Source organism: Bos indicus, chromosome 1 (assembly GCF_029378745.1).
Source record: "Bos indicus isolate NIAB-ARS_2022 breed Sahiwal x Tharparkar chromosome 1, NIAB-ARS_B.indTharparkar_mat_pri_1.0, whole genome shotgun sequence".
Classification (NCBI taxonomy): domain Eukaryota; kingdom Metazoa; phylum Chordata; class Mammalia; order Artiodactyla; family Bovidae; genus Bos; species Bos indicus.
In genome coordinates this window covers 8644048-8662180 of record NC_091760.1, presented here as the reverse complement: position 1 = coordinate 8662180, position 18133 = coordinate 8644048, and positions in this window count along the sequence as shown.

Sequence of the window (18133 nt, the reverse complement as noted above, 5' to 3'; positions counted from 1 at the left end):
TCCAGACTCCTCTAAAAGGCCAACTTATAAAGAATGTGTATTATTCCTTCTGAATACAAAATTAAAGATGAAAAAAAAAGGAAAATCTCTCTTGATTATCCATGATTGCTTTTTGTTCTTCTCACAGGAATACTTAGCATATTAATGGACTTATCAATTCCCTTCACAGTTTTTGAGTAAATTTCCAAACAAATTGAAATCTTTTTCAGGACTTATTCTTTATTTGATAAAGTAAATTCCACAAGTTATTAAAGGGAAGCAAAATAATTTTCAAAATTTTACTTTATTTGTGAGGCAGTTGATACATGTGCAATAGTCAGATCAAAATCATCTAAGATAGGCTATAAGAAAGAAAGGAATAATATGATATAGTTTATAAAAGTTCTAGAAATTCAAGAAATTCAGAAGCAATATTACATCCTACATTTCCATGCAGATGGGCAGTTGTATCATACAGAGGCTTATACAAATCAAATTCAGTAATGAAGAAACAGGAAACGGGGCAATGTGTTTATTTATAAACTGACATGTACTGAATACCATCATGTTGTTGGTTTATGTGGGCCATGCATGCATCTTAGTTCTATTCTTTTTTTTCCATAGGAAATACCACAAGCTGTCTACAATGCTTGACAAATTCGTTGAATAAAATAACTTCTTACAATCAAACATCGGTGCGTGCACACCTTCACTAGGACAAACTGAGCTCTGTAGACAGTTTCTCTATGGAGAACCCAGCTGTTTTTCAATTCATCTGCCATAGTACTGGCCTGATCATGCTACAAACCCTCTCATGTGTGGTATTTTATTTCTCTTTCCAAGGAATAATCTGATGACAATTATTGAGAACAGCCTCTTCCATTGTGTGTTTCAGTCCTGGGTTGTCACACAAAACACAGGGCACCTCATTCACTTTAGATTTCATATAAATGATGAGCAGTTTTTCAGGATAAGTATGTCTCAGGCAATACTTGGGACACTATGCAATACTTGGGACACTATGCAATACTTGGGACATACTTACACTAAAAAAGATTCTTTGCTCATCTGAAATTCAAATTTAACTGGGCACCCCCTATTTTTATTGGCTATATCTGACAACTCTATTCAAGTTACTACTTAGGACAGGTCCTTAGACTTCAATGACATTGACAAAAATCATGAAACACTTACTGGCTTTGTATCTGATGAAGCAAGCCTGACAGGCAGGGTTCCACTCTTCTCACTCACTGTAATATGCTTTAAATACATTATTTTATTTTTATAGTATCAACATTAAGCTGATTTTTTTTTTAAGAAAATAGAATGGGTTTTCCTTAATGGTGTCTTTTGTTGTCAAATCATCTCAGTGTGAATAAGAAATGGCAAATGGATGGCATCTTAAATTTCTTAAGGAGACATAAACCATAATTTAATTGTGTGATAAAGCTGAGAGAAAGAGGTGGGAACTCCATGTGTGAGGAAGAAGTGAGATGAGGGGGAGGGGTGGAACTCAATTAAATAAACTTGTCAGAGGAATAATGAAATATACCCAATACAGAGTGATATTTTTCCAAACTTCGGAACATTCTTGAGCATAGCTAATGGAGACAGAATTCACTGATGAGCAGTTTTTATGGCCCACTGCATAGTTATTCCTGAATGTTTAACAGCTAGAAAACAATTATTCATGGGCTGTCAGCAGAGTTGTACCCCCACATTAGAGTAATTAAGAGAGTCCTATTTTACCTCTCAATCTGCAAGCATTTCTAATGCATCTCTGGAGTTTTAAAGCAAAGTTAACCTCCCTTGTTATGTAATGTGTGTCATTTTTTAAAATTCATTTTTGACCTTTGCTAGCCCATCCAATTCTAAATCTATTGCCTCCTGTGATGACCTAGAGGACTGGAATGGTGTGGCGGGGTGTGGCATGAGAGGAAGGCTCAAGAAGAAAGGATATATGTATACTTATAACTGATTCACACTGTTGTCCAGCAGAAACCAACACACACTAAAACAATGATCCTCTAATTAAAATTTTTAAAATAAAGTGTAAAAAAAAAAATCCATTGCCTCTACTCCTTAAATACAATGCAAATGTTGAAAATAATATTCTGTGCTTACTATGCATATTCATGCTATATGATGAGTCACTACTATGATTTTGATTTGGCCATTGTGGTCTGTGCTTTGCATTTTCCCAGAAGGATAGTGATGAAAAAAGAAAAAGCTTTAAGTTATCCCTTTAGCCTCTCTTGCTTGTTTCCCTCTTATTATGAACATGGCACAGCATAATCGTTCTCTGGAATGTTTTCATTTAGCAGAGTATTGTGCTGTGGACATCCTGACATATTCCAGGGCGTATTTTGTGTCTCTCTTGCCTCCTCCCTTCGGCACGCTATGCAGATGTTCCGCTGGAGGTTACTGCATGACTAACTTTTGAGTCTACATGTTGTCTTAAATTGTGAAAAATAGGAACATAATTTTAATGAGGTTGACTTTGAATAGCAATAGCAAAATTAAAAGTTTATTTATCTAGCAAGGTATATGATGCCCAGAGTCTATAATCTCTTAGAAATGCTCATCAAAAGGCATGTTAAAATGTTTAAAAATCCCAAGCAAGTCAAATAAATGCCAAATGCTTCCTTCAGTGGAGCAAACCTGGTAAGTGGGGTATGCCTTTCTCAGTGGTCAACCTCGTGGCTCCCAGGAACAAACTCAGTGACATCTGCAGTATAACAAATACTATGGTTTATTACATTAGCATAGAGTAGGTTCTTTTACTCATCAACAATTTTTTAACAACACGGGTAATTTATATATGCTCAGGTCAGTGAACAAAACAGACAACAATTTCTGCTTTCCGGAAGTTTAAGTTCTTTCAGCCATATACATGAAATATATAAAGCCACCCAGGAGAGTGGCTAACTTTCTTACTAGCCTGTTGACCCTTAGAGGCTGAATCTATTTACCTCCGTTGCCAAGAACAGAGCCTGAAACTAACAAACTAACATTTGCTATGTACATTCAGCAAATTCATCTAAATGTCAAGAAACAATATCCATGTGTGTGTGCTCAGTCACGAAGTCATATCTGGCTCTGTGATTCCACATGCTGTAGCCTGCCAGGCCCCTTTGTCAATGTGATTCCCCAGACAAGGTTAATGGAGCAGGTTGCCATTTCCTTTCCAAGGGGTTTTCCTGACCCGGGTATTGAACCCTCATCTCCTGCATTGGCAGGTGAGTTCTTTACCACTGAGCCACCAGGGAAACTCTAGGAAACAATATCATACAAATACAAATCTCAGCCTATTTTTATCTTCTTTCCATGTGTATTTTATTGCCTTTGTTACTTAAATACATAGATTTAAAATATTAGCAATATTCTCTGAGTCTCATGCACCTTATCTATCAAAATTTGATTATAAAAATGCCTTCTATCAAAGACTTTGAATATTATTGTTCATATTACTGATGGTTCCTGGTGGTATTTTATAATATTGATAATACCAAATATTGTCAATCTGATAATATTCAAACTTACATATGCAAGAGTGCTTTCATTCTCTGAGAATATTAGACAACAAAATAGCCATGTTCCAGGAGATAAATAGGAGCAAAGTATCAGGGCTGTTAAACACACTTAACAATTAAAGTATTTCTTTATGTAAGACATGACTGCCTTTCATGTAGTGTGATAACAGCAGAACTAACTTGGTCGCAGTCACCATTTCTGGAAACACAACTCAGAGTAAAAACATAAAAGAATGTATCATCTTTGGTGAGAAAGGCCAACACAATTTTAGTCCCAGGATAAATATGAGAAAGGAGAATAAAATGATAAAATGAGCGTGGTAACCATGTGCAGAACCTATTCATACTGGATAGTGAATATTTCCTTGAGCTTAAACATATTTTTGGCCCCAGAAGCAGAATTCATCTAAATGAAAACCATTGTAAGGGCTGGTTCCATATAACAAGTGTAATGTGTCCTGGCAGGTTGCCTATAGTAACAGTGGTTGCCTAATCTAGTTACAGTGAATTTTAATGTATGCTTTCACCAACCCTGCTATGTAGGAACAAGCCTCTTAAACAAAGAAATTGTTGTTTTAGTATTATAATTCTTGGATTATTGTAGCTGAATAATAGTCTTGAAGTGTAATAGGCTTTTACAAAATATTGAATAGAGATTTGGGAAGTTTTGAAGCGGATGAAGGTCCAAGGAGTTTGTAACTGTTTCAACAGCATTTAGGGACTCAAGAGCTAATGTTTACAACAAAGAAGGCATTTGTTAGTAAAATCAGAAGAAAATATAGTAGAATATACAACTGAAATTGCATTTAGCAAAGTCACAAATTTATAATATAACGTGTCAATTCCAAATGATTCCTTCTGAAGACTAGGTCTTCATTAAAATTGTATGTATATGTAGGAAAGTAATTTTGATGCATTCACTGAATTGAGATGCTGCCTGTATATACAGAGCTTTTATTGACAATACTAGTAATGTGAAGATATAAAAAGCAACGTCCACTTTCAGTAATACAGGAAGAGAAGGGGCTACTCTGTCAATAACCAGGGTGAGGAAGGAAGCTGATCCAAACTTCAGAGGCTTTGAAACTGCAGGAATTAGCTTTCTCAGGTTGGTCGTTTCATTGTTCACTTACTAGACAGCCTTGAGAGCTTAATAATTAACCACAGAGGCTATTTATAGAATTTTAAAAACATGGCCATTCCTGAGCGATCTGGGCCGTTTATCCTACTGCTCTGAGAGTTGACAAGGTCACGCAGAATTCCCGTGTGAAGAGACACTAACCTCAAGGTCCAAATTCCCCAGGTTGAAGAGAAGCTACGCTGGCATGAGAAAGTGATAAAAGAGCAGCCTGGACAGTTTATCTTCCCCCGATCCTCCAAAACCTCCCTTTGAAGGCTTTTTTACCTAGGTGCAATTCCAATCCCCTTCCATTAACGCCAGGGCTTGATTATCTCAACTGCTTCTAATAGGGTTAAGTGAATTTACCTCAGTGTTCTGAAAGAAAACCAGACTCCTAAAGTTGCTAATATACACTTACTAACTCATGACCAGGTCACACATCCACTCCCTTATAAATTTTACTGGGGTTCTTCGTTTTACGCACAACGCCTCCTCTCCACTTGAAGCCATCTACTACACCCTGAGCGCCTTTTCGTTGTGTAATAGTGAACATCTGTGACAGCGTCTTTGCCAAAATAAATAAAATTAAGCAGATGATTCTGCAGGGTTATGCTAAACAATTTTTTAAACAGGTTCAGATTTCCTTCTAAGGGAGTACAAAATGTCTCCATATGCTGGTTCTTGTTTATCCGTGTGTGTGAAAGAGAGAATTGCAAAGCTAAGAACCAAGGGAAAGATCATAACTGTAGAGTCATCAAAATCTCGTTAACGCAGCTTTGTTTTGTTTTTTTTTTAATTAACAACGTTTTCAATACAAACCAGGGGCCCTGCTTTCTCATTAAAAGACTTTCAACATATACTGTCTAGAATGTTATTTTTTCTGTCAGTAGGATGAAAGCCAGCCTGTTTTTGGCATCAAACCTGTTCTTCATTGTTATCAGTTTTGCTCCTGGCTATAGTGTGGCCCTGTTATTCTCTTGCAATTCTTTTCTGGATTTACATGTGCAAAACAAACCAAACAAACACACCAAGAAAGGCCAACAAAAGGTTGACTCTTTCCATTGCATCACAGATGTGAAGCAATCAAGGTGGACGTGTTGACTAATTCGTTATGGTTAGGAATAGTTTTCTCTGATAGTTGTTACGCCAAGTTTCTTTGTTTTTTTTATTCAAGATACATCTTTTCTTCCCCTTCTTCCTTCAAATTGCCCATGTCCTTTGGCTTTAGATGTGGTACTGATTAGCAGGATGTAGTTAGAATTTTACTACCCTATCAGATCTGTAGAGTATTGCCCTGAAGAGGATCATTTGTTCCATTTTCCTTGAATGTAATTACTGGTTTATTTATGCTTTAAATCTCCCATCTTAATTGGTGTTTTCTGTGTCTCCTGTCTGCTGTGTGTTGCTTTTTCTCTCACCCCATCCTTTCCTTTGTGTATTCTTGTTATTTTTATTTTTTCCTCTTCTGCCAGATCCCTTCTCCTTTCCTGATTTATAGATTGGTGTTGATTGCCTTAACTCAATCTTTTTCAACCACAAAAGTTTATTTACTATTGTTTTATAAGTGAATATTTATTTAAATCAGTTGTTCTCTGCAGACGCTATTTGCCTCCCAGGGAACATTTATCACTGTCTAGTGATGGTTATTGATTTTCATAACAGAGGCATTGGTAGATGTAAGAGATACTCCTGGCTGGCATCTCCTGGGTAGAGAACAAAGATAGTGCCAAACATCTTATAATGAACAGAGCAACTCCTCCCAACAAAGAATGTCCAACTCAAAATGCCAACAGTGCTGATGTTGAGAACCCCTGACTCAGATTTACCCACATTTACTTTTTGCTTTGCTCTTTTCTTATTTCTCAAACTCTCCATCTGAGCTCACTATCCTACCTGAAATAAGTCTTCTTTACCTGAAGTAAGGGTCTACTCTAACCAACTCAGTTTTTGTTGTTTTCCCTTTTTCTCTCCATTTTTATTTACTCTGTATTCTTTTATAACTAACCAATTTTTAATTGAAGTATAGTTCCTTTACAATGTTGGATTATTTTCTCACATATAGCAAAGTGATTCATTTGCATATGTATTAATAAATATTTTCTTTTTTCAGATTCTTTTCCATTGTAGGCTATTACAAGATACTGAATACATTACCTGTGCTGTACAATAGATCTTTGTTATTTATTTTAAACAAAGTAGAGTGTGTGTATTAAACTCCTAATTTATCTCTTCTCCTCCCATCCCATTTTCCCCTTTTGGAACTCTGCAGCCTAGATTGAGACATGAACCCAGATTCTTCTAGCTGAGATCACACCTGGTCTCAGGCCTTGATGAAGCCCAAGTTTTTGATATCTCATCACAGAAAGAATTCAGTGAGAGGCAGAGTGATAAGTAAGAAGTGAAAAACAAAATCTGCAGACAGAGTGTGGGCCACCTCAGCAGGTGAGTGTGGCCCCAAAGTATGGGGTTTTCAGTTTTTGTATGGGTGAGTAATTTGTAAGCCAATGACTGAGAGGAACCTTCCAGCTATTATGGGGAAAGGGTGGAGATATCCAGAAATTGGGCCACTGTTCAGGTTTTGACCTTTATGGTTGGCCTTGGAACTGGCATGGCAGCTGTAGGTGTGTCATTTAGCCTTCTGATATGTTACAATGAGTGAAAACTGAGGCTCAAGTCCTAGTGGAAGTCTACTTGGTCCACCATCTTGAACCTCTTTGGTTCTAATCAGTTTATGTCCTGTACTCGGGCTATGTCATTCTTGTAAAGGTTGTGCCTTTCCCGCTTCCTTTTTCACTTGGGTAAACATAAGTTTGCTTTCTTATGTTTAACAACACAAGAGACAACTCTACACATGGACATCACCTAATGTTCAATACCAAAATCTGATTGATTATATTCCAGTTGAAGATGGAGAAGCTCTATGCAATCAACAAAAACAAGACTGGGAGCTGACTATGGCTCAGATCATGACTCCTTATTGCCAAATTCAGACTTAAACTGAAGAAAGTAGGGAAAACCACTAAACCTTTCAGGTATGACCTAAATCAAGTCCCTTAAGATTATACAGTGGAAATGACAAGTAGATTCAAAGGATTAGATCTGATAGACAGAGTGCCTGATGAACTATGGACAGAGGTAATGACATTGTACAGCAGGCAGTGATCAAGACCATCCTCAAGAAAAATAAATGAAAAAAGCAAAATGGTTGTCTGAGAAGGCCTTAAAATTGCTGTGTAAAGAAGAGAAGTGAAAGGCAAAGGAGAAAAGAAAAGATATACCCATTTGAATGCAGAGTTCCAAAGAATAGCAAGGAGAGAAAAGAAAGCCTTCTTCAGTGATCAATGCAAAGAAATGGAGCAAAACAATAGAATGGGAAAGACTAGGGATCTCTTCAAGAAAATTAGAAATACCAAGGGAAATTTTCATGCAAAGATGGACTCAATAAAGGACAGAAATGGTATGGACCTAACAGAAGCAGAAGATATTAAGAAGAGGTGGCAAGAATACACAGAAGAACTGTACAAAAAAGATCTTCACAACCCAGATAATCATGATGGTGTGATCACTCACCTAGACATCCTGGAATGTGAAGTCAAGTGGGCCTTAGGGAACATCACTATGAACAAAGCTAGTGGAGGTGATGGAATTCCAGTTGAGCTATTTCAAATCCTAAAAGATGATGCTGTGAAAGTGCTGCACTCAGTATGCTAGCAAGTTTGGAAAACTCAGCAGTGGCCACAGGACTGGAAAAGGTCAGTTTTCATTTCAATCCCAAAGAAGGCAATGCCAAAGAATGTTCACACTACTGCACAATTGTGTTCATCTCACATGCTAGCCAAGTAATATTCAAAATTCTCCAAGCTAGGCTTCAATAGTATGTGAATCAAGAACTTTCAGATGTTCAAGCTGGATTTATAACCAACTTGCCAACATCTGTTGAATCACAGAAAAAGCAAGAGAGTTCCAGAAAAACATCTACTTCTGCTTTATTGACTACACCAAAGTCTTTGACTATGTAGATCACAACAAACTGGAAAATTTTTACAGATGGGAATACCAGACCACCTTACTTGCCTCCTATGAAATCTATATGCAGGTCAAGAAGTAACAATTAGAACCAAACATGGAAAAATGGACTGGTTCCAAATTGGGAAAGGAGTATATCAAGGCTGTATATTGTCACCATGCTTATTTAACTTATATGCAGATTACATCATGTGAAATTCCAGTCTGGATGAAGCACAAACTGGAATCAAGATTGCTGGGAGAAATATCAATAACCTCAGATATGCAGATGACACCATCCTTATGGCAAAAAGTAAAGAGAAACTAAAGAGCCTCTTGATGAAAGTGAAAGAGGAGAGTGAAAAAGTCAGCTTAAAACTCAACATTCAAAAAACAAAGATTACGGTGTCCAGTCCCATCACTTCATGTCAAAAAGACAGGGAAACAATGGAAACAGTGACTGACTTTATTTTCTTGGACTCGAAAATCACTGCAGCCATGAAATTAAAAGACACTTGCTGTTTGAAAGAAAAGTTATGACCAAACTAGACAGCATATTAAAAAGCAGAGACATTACTTTGCCCACAAAGGTCCATATACTCAAAGCTATGGGTTTTCCGCTAATCATGTATGTGTGTGAAAGTTGGACCATAAAGATAGCTGAGCGCCGAAGAATTGATGCTTTTGAATTGTGGTGTTGGGGAAGACTCTTGAGAGTCTCTTGGACTGCAGGGAGATCCAATCAGTCAATCCCAAAGAAAATCAGTCCTGAATATACATTGGAAGGACCGATGCTGAAGCTGAAACTTCAATACTTTGGCCACATGATGAGAAGAATTAACTCATTGGAAAAGACCCTGATTCTGGGCAAGGTTGAAGGCAGAAGGGGACGACAGAGGATGAGATGGTTGGATGGCATCACCGACTCAATGGACATCAGTTTGAGCAAGCTTTGGGAGTTGGTGATGGCCTGGGAAGCTTGTGCTGCACTTCACGGGGTTGCAAAGAGTCGGACATGACTAAGCGCTGAACTAAACTGAAGTTTGCTTTCTATAGCTGTAAGTCTATTTCTGTTTTGTAAATAAGTTTATTTGTATCACTTTTTTAGATTCCACATATAAGTGATATCATGTAATATCTGTCTTCTAATTTACCTCACTTAATGTGATAGTCTCTAGGACCACCCATGTTTATTTACTTGTTATTCTTGACATTTATTTTCCAAAATATGGAATTCTGGATTGAAAGATTTATTTCATTTTTACTGTGTTTGTTGAAAAATAATCTGACAATCTATAACAGGTATTCATTTGAAAGGAACCTGCCCTTTCATCTCTGTGTATTTTGAAGATGTTCCTTTTGCTGTTCATACCCAGCTATGCTACTTTGATGTATTTCAGTGGGGATTTCTTATTGTTTATTCTGTGTGAGTTCACTGGCATTTTGAATCTATGGATGGTATATTTCATCACTTCTGTGAAATTCTCAATTAGAACATCTCCAAATTTTGCATGTATTTCATTTGCTTTCCATTCTTCTTCTTGAGCTATGATTAAAAATATGTTAAAACTTATAGACAGCCACCATGTATCTTTTCCATATTTATCTTTTTGGCTCCAAGTACAACATTTTTTTTTTTCAGAAGACTCCTGAAAATCCCTTGGACATAAAGGAGATCAAACCAGTCAATCTTAAGGGAGATCAACCCTGAATATTCACTGGAAGGACAAAGCCGAAGCCTGAAGCCGAAGCCCCAGTATTTTGGTCATCTGAGGCAAACAGATGACTTGTTGGAAAAGTCCCTGATGCTGGGTAAGATCGAGGGCAGAAGGAGAAGAGGGCATCAGAGGATCAGATGGCTGGGTGGCATCACTGATGCAATGAACATGAACTTAGGCAAACTCTGGGAGATGGTGAAGGACAGGGAAGCCTAGAGTGCTGCAGCCCACGGAGTAGCAAATAGTCAGACACCACTGGGCGACTGAACAATAACAACAGGGTAATTATTTTTGCTTAAATCCTAGATTACTAATTATCTCTTCAATTATGCTATGCTGAAGTTGCCTATAGTCGCTGTATTTGAAAGCTGTGTGGGCCTGTTTTTGCTGCTTTTTTTCTTTTTCTATTATTGCATATCATGATGCTTTATTTCTTGTGTACACGGTTATTTTAGAAGGGTACACTCAGTTTAAAAAATTCATGGGCCTCTTTAAGGATTAGATGAAGTTAGTTTCCTCTATAGGACTTGGTTTTTCTCCTGGGGACACTGTCAGTCTGAAAACTTTTTCAAGTTTATAATTTGAGGACATTGTAAACACTCAACCCCAGGATGGGATAACAAATTCACAGATACTATTTTTTCACCTTTTTTTTTTTTTTAATCATCTATGCTTAATTTAGAACCAAGGAAGACTTCCTTGAAGTTGACAAGAAGTTGAAGTTTGGTGGCAGTTTCCTTCAGGTCATGTGCAACTGCATGTGCAACATTTTAAAGACTCAGCTTAATTGTTTTTAATACATTTCCCACCTTTATGAACCAAGGACCTTGACTTTGTCCCTCTTTCTGTTCTAGGTCACCAAATATGCAGTCCAAATCTGCTACACTTGGAGCAAAAATTGCTTTATACCTATGTGTCCTTTTCCATATATGAATTCTTGCTTTCCTTAGAATTTTGTCAAAGTAGTTATTCAATGACTCCTCATCTATCAGTTCTTCTAAAAATGTATCTTAAAAATATTTTTCTCTGGGTTGTTAATGGTTTTTCGAAACAATTTACCAAAATTGCTAATCATTATTAAAGTAACTTTTAAAAATATATTTTATATACAATGTTCAGCTAATATCGAAAGCTTGTCTGTTATCCAACCACAGCCTCTTCTGTCTCCTTCATTGGCAGGTGGGTTCTTTACCACTAGTGCCGCCTGGGAAGCCCAACATCTACAGCTTCTCTGTGATTAATAATTTCTAGTGTTCTTGACATAAAGTCATTGTTTGATGTATTAAGATGTTAGGAATCTAATGGGTGATTTTTTTTATGACTTAAGAGTTATTATGACAATTAAATGACAAAATTAGGAAATTGCTGTCCACATGAATATATTAACCATACATTGCCACAACTAAAATTTTAATTTCTCACTTAGTGAGGAATGTTAATTTCAACTATATTGTGATGTAAAAATATAGCTATTATAGAGTTAGTGCTTGACCTGATCCAGACATCTTATTTAATCATCACACATTAACAAGTAAGTCATTTTACAGAAGGAAAAAAAAAAAAGAAGAAATAAAGTGGGAGAATAGAGAGGTTAAGCAGCTTATCTAAAATTACATGGATTGTAAGTGATAAAGGCAGGGTTAGCCCAAGATTCTGGAGCCTTGACTCCATTCTCTTCAGTGGATAAAATTAGTTTATTTCTGTGTGTTTAATTCCTTCTGTAGAATTAATTGTTTTAGCTTATGGGAAACTGGTAGACCATGCTGCCAGTGAAAATAGCTTTTCATATTCCTGAAAAGCCTAATAAATGTATTTTTTAAAAAAAATTTTGTCCTGGAAGAGTACTTGTCATGGAAAAAGACCACTCTCTTTAAAATTTAAAAGTCTCCAAAGTCTTTATTTAACTTCACATCCATAATCAGGAAAGTATATAGTAAGATCACTAAAGTAGTATAAAATCAAATCTTACAGTTATGATAATATAAATGATTGCTTATCTAGATTTATGTTTTATGATTGATTTGGCAGAGTTTTGTGTTTTGTGTTAAGACTGTGATGTATATAAAAACATTCAGGACTTCAAAACCATTGTTTTGCAGAAGAACTCTTATCAAGCAGAATTAAACCTCTCCCCATAAAGAGAAAGAATTTTGAGAAACCAGTTCAATAAATATAGCTACATTCGGGAAGCATGGATAAACTGCTATAAATTCCAGCCAGGAAAAAAAAAAAGTGCATAGTATTAATAGTTGTAATAGTGGTTTTATTTCTCATTTATATGTATAAATAAAACAATCCCTAGAGGGTTCAAAGCGATTAAAATTAATATGCATGTGTAAAAACGAATTTTTATTCAAGAATTTAACATGTATTTAAAAAAGAAAAACTTTGATGCTTTAAAGGATAAAAAAAAAAAAGGAGGTAAAGGAAATACGAAAGTTTAATCAAATTTTCCAAACTTTCCCCCAAATCCTCAAATACCAAGGTATTTGAATTAGTTCCTGCCATTTGGCTGATGAGTGGTTTGGAACTGTTTTGAAATCAAGTGTTGTCAACATACTCATTAATTTCCTAAGAATTGGTCAATAGTTTATTTTCCTTTTTAATAACACATTAATAAAGTTGACTGAAAGAAGCTGGATTGAAATGTTGATTGAATTAATTGTTATTTGTTTTCCTTGAAGCTTTATGGGTATAAATAATCCATAAAGAGGTAATCAGTTACTGTTTTCCCCAGTTGAACTAAATTTAAATATAAATTTTAAACTTTCCTTTTTTGACAACATTCTACCACATCAAAATCTCTGATGAATGTATTTGTTTTCCTTTAGTTGTGGAATTTTCTTTTTTGACTTTACCAGCTTCTAGATGGTATATTCATTTTAAAAATCAAAATAAACTATGAAGGAAAATTAGGAATATGAAATCCAGTTTTGTTAAATACTGTAACATAGAGTCATATTTCATTCTAGAAAATATAATATCCAGTACTTTTGAGTTTCTAGAGGAAAAATAAATCACAAAGTGTCTACATTTACTTTGAAAGGCCAACAACACTGGTTGATAATTTAAATAATCTCAAAAGGGGTTTAATTGTATTGAAAGCTTTCTAATATTAAAAACATCTAGGATTTTTGCTGTTGCTTTCACTTTTTAGTTTATTTCTCAAAAAAATAAAATAAAGAACTTATTGTAGATTTAGGTTCATTTCCAGTGGAGGCTTCATTATTTTGTGGCAACTGGAAAATAGATAACAAAGTTTCTATGAGATCTGTTGAAATATAATTTCTGTAGCTTTATGGAGGTAAAAAAATAGTATATAATACCCAGATTCTAAACGTAAGATTAAGAATATTGTATCAGTTCAGTTCAGTTGCTCAGTCGTGTCCGACTCTTTGCGACCCAATGAACCGAAGCACGCCAGGCCTCCCTGTCCATCACCAACTCCTGGAGTCCACCCAAACCCATGTCTGTTGAGTCGGTGATACCATCCAACCATCTCATCCTCTGTCGTCCCCTTCTCCTCCTGCCCTTAATCCCTCCCAGCAAGAGGGTCTTTTCCAATGAGTCAGCTCGTCACATCAGGTGGCCAAAGTATTGGCGTTTCAGCTTCAACATCAATCCTTCCAATGAACACCCAGGACTGATTTTTAGGATGGACTGGTTGGATCTCCTTACAGTCCAAGGGACTCTCAAGAGTCTTCTCCAACACCACAGTTCAAAAGCATTAATTCTTTGGCACTCAGCTTTCTTCACAGTCCAACTCTCACATCCATACATGACCACTGGAAAAACCATAGCCTTGACTAGACGGACCTTTGTTGGCAAAGTGATGTCTCTGCTTTTCAATATGCTGTCTAGGTTGCTCATAACTTTCCTTCCAAGGAGTAAGCGTCTTTTGATTTCATGGCTGCAATCGCCATCTGCAGTGAGTTTGTACCAATATGACTTTTGTTGTTAGACCCCATTAAGTAGGTGGGCTGTACCACATCTGAATCTCAAGGACTCTGCTTCTGTAGAATCAGGGTGAGCATCTGAGCATCTTTGTATTTTCCCCCTATATTCACAGTTTCATATTTACCTAATATGTTATGAAGAGACAAGATACAGAAGTAAAAATCTTAGGAAAATTCCCCACAAAGAGAAATGTTTTTTTATTCCTTGGCTAGAGCAGCTGGTCCTAATGACATCTTACTAGCCTCTTAACAATTGATAACTCTCTGTTCCTGCTGAGAATCACTTGAGATTTTCTATCATTATCACACTTTTGTTGGATCATGGAGAAAGCCAGAAAATTCCAGAAAAAAAAAAAAAACAAACATCTATTTCTGCTTCTGGGAGTACTACTTCTGAGAGTAACAGAGCACCTTACCTAAGAAACCTTACCCTACTTGAGAAAACTTACCTTCCCTGAGAAACCTGTATGCAAGTCAAAAAACAAGTTGGAACCAGACATGGATAAAGGACTGGTTCAAAATTGGGAAAGGAGTACCACAAGGCTATATATTGTCACTTGGCTTATTTAACTTCTGTGCAGAGTACATCATGCAAAATGCCAGGCTGGATGAATAGCAATAATTAAGACTGATGTGAGAAACATCCACAACCTCAGTTATGCTAAAGATACCACTCTAATGGCAGAAAGAGGAACAAAAGAGCCTTATGATGAGGGTAAAAGAGGAAAGCAAAAAAGCTGTCTTAAAACTCAACATTCAAAAAACTAAGATTATGGCATCCAGTCCCATCACTTCATGGCAAATAGAAGGGGAAAAAGTGGAAGCAGTGACAGGTTTTATTTTCTTGGGCTCCAAAACTATGGCAGACTGTGACTGCAGCCATAAAATTAAAAGACACTAGCTCCTTGGAAGGAGAATTATGAGAAACCTAGACAGTACATTAAACAGCAGAGACATCATTTTGCTGACAGTAGTCATGCATGGTTGTGAAAAGAAAGCTGATCACCAAAGAACTGATGCTTTTGAACTGTGGTGCTGGAGAAGACTTTTAAAGTTCCCTTGAACTACAAGGAGATCAAACCAGTCAATCCTAGAGGAAATCAACCCTGAATACTCACTGGAAGAACTGTTCCTCTGAAGCTCCAATACTTTGGCCACCTCATGCGAAGAGACAACTCATTGGAAAAGACCTTGATGCTGGAAAAGACTGAAGGCAAAAGGAGAAGGGGGCAGCAGAGGATGAGATGATTAGATACCATCACTGACTCAATGGACATGAATTTGAGAAAACTCTGGGAGATAGTGGAGGACAGAGGAACCTGGTGTGCTGCAGTCCGTGGAGTTGCAAAGAGTCAGACATGACTTAGCAACTGAACAACAATCATTCTCACATTGACCAATAATCTCAATATCCTTCACAGCCATCTTTGATAGCCTTCTCTCAACCTTAAATTCAGTTTCAGTCTTTTTAAGCCATCACATTTGTTGCTCTCAAACATATTTCTATAACACTGCATAATGAGAGATGAATAGGGTTCAACAGTGACTGAAATAGTAAATCTCCCAGGCCAAAAAAAGATACGACTGTCAAGCAAAGTTATTTTAAGGCAGGGAGACACAGGTGAAAGTTATCTTTTAAACTTTCTGGATATAATGTGTTGGCAGGATAAACAGGAAAGCACTAGACATTCAGAATGTACTCCAAAAAGATGGTTAAGAAATAAAAATATGAATTTTTAAGTTTATACAACATGCTCAATTACCTTCATTCAGGGGTACACAATGCTGATAATTCTGGTTATTTCGTACAAAACAAATCTCAAAATCCTGACTAACAAAAAGGTACTTATCTAATGTTTACTTAAACTTTACTCCCTTCATCCAGTTCTTTCAGTACTGCAAGTTGTTACCTATGCCAGGGACATACCCACACTGGAAAAATCTCCTTCACTGATTGCTTTTTCCTCAAATATTAAAATACTCTATAGGGTACACTCTTAGTGTACTTGTTCAAGTCATAGAGGCTCACTACATTATCAGAAAAGCTAAGAATGCAAAACTGTATATGCATGTAATCACACCTCATTTAATAAAAACTTAGGAGTTACTGTCAAGCATATCATCTGGAAAGGCATTCTAAGAGAGAACATAATCATTAAGTTTAGGTACAAGTTCAAATCCACAGCTTGAATTCACTAATACCTTCCGTGAAAGGCAATAGGTAGTAAAGATGTCTCCTATATCTATATTTATCTTTTAATATGTTTAATAATTTTATTGGAGTATAGTTGATTTGCAATGTTGTCTTAGTTTCAGGTATACAGCAAAGTGAATCGGTTATACATACATATATACTATCCACTCTTTTTTGGATTCCTTTCCCATACAAGTCATTACAGAGTATTGGGAAGAGTTCTCTGTACTATACAATCTGTCCTTTCTAGTTACCTATTTTATATATAGTAGTGTGTGTATGTCAATCGCCAAATTTATCCCTCTACCGTTTTCCCCCTGGTGTCCATAAGTTTGTTTTCTACATCTGTGACTCTTTTTCTGCTTTGTGAATAAGTTCATTTGTATCATTTTTTAAGATTCCACACATCGTGGTATGATGTTTGTCTTTCTGTGTCTGACTTACTTCTCTCAGTGTGACAGTCTCTACATGCACTCATGTTGTTGCAATTGGCATTACTCATTCCCTTTTATGGCTGAATAGGTTTTTCCAGTGGTCACATATGGATGTGAGAGTTGGGCTATAAAGAAAGCTGAGCGCCAAAGAATTGATGCTTTTGAACTGTGGTGTTGGAGCAGCCTCTTTAGAGTCCCTTGGACTGCAAGGAGATCCAACCAATCAATCCTAGAGGAAATAAGTCTTGAATATTCATTGGAAGGACTGATGTTGAAGCTGAAACTTCAATACTTTGGCCACCTGATGCAAAGAATTGACTCATTGGAAAAGACCCTGATGCTGGGAAAGATTGAGGGCAGAAGGAGAAGGGGACGACAGAGGATGAGATAGTTGGATGGCATCACCGACTCGATGGACATGAGTTTGAGTAAGCTCTGGGAGTTGGTGATGGACAGGGAAGCCTGGCAGGCTGCAGTCCATGAGTCACAAAGAGTCAGACACAACTGAGCGACTGAACTAAATTGATAGTTCTGCTTGACCTAACTGTAAAATAATTGATTTTAGGTTTATTTTAGAATTTCTATGAAAAAAACCAATGCAAATATTTTGTTGTTGTTGTTCAGTTGCTAAGTTGTGTCTGACTCTTTGCGACCCCAAGGTCTTACAATTAAATAAAATGTAAGATAAATATATTGTATTAAATATTTTCTCATTCCACATCTTGTGAAACATGGCAAACGTGAAATTCTAACCAACTTTGAACACAAAATTCAATGTTAATTTCTACAAAATGTGTAATCCAGGGAAACTAAGGTTTAAATGTTTTCTATTTTAAAATTGGGTATAATCATTCATTGCAGGTGTGTGTGTTTTTGTTTATGTGTGTTTGTATCTGTTTCTGTGATGCAGAACGATTCAAATGAAAGACATAAGAAACTTCAAGTGTTTTTGTCAGGTGTTGTCTAATCTCAGAGTTTCTAAATAACTGAAGGATAATGACTTCAGGATCAAAGGGCCTCTTTGCAGCATGTCAGTGGGCATGACGATGACCCACAGCTGTGTGAGGACATTATGGCTCCTGGACACTCACTCACAGACACAAACCAGATACTTCACCATCTGCTTTGCTTCACACTGATCGCTCACATTTCAGGTTAGATAACATCCACAGAAACAATAAACAGATCATATAT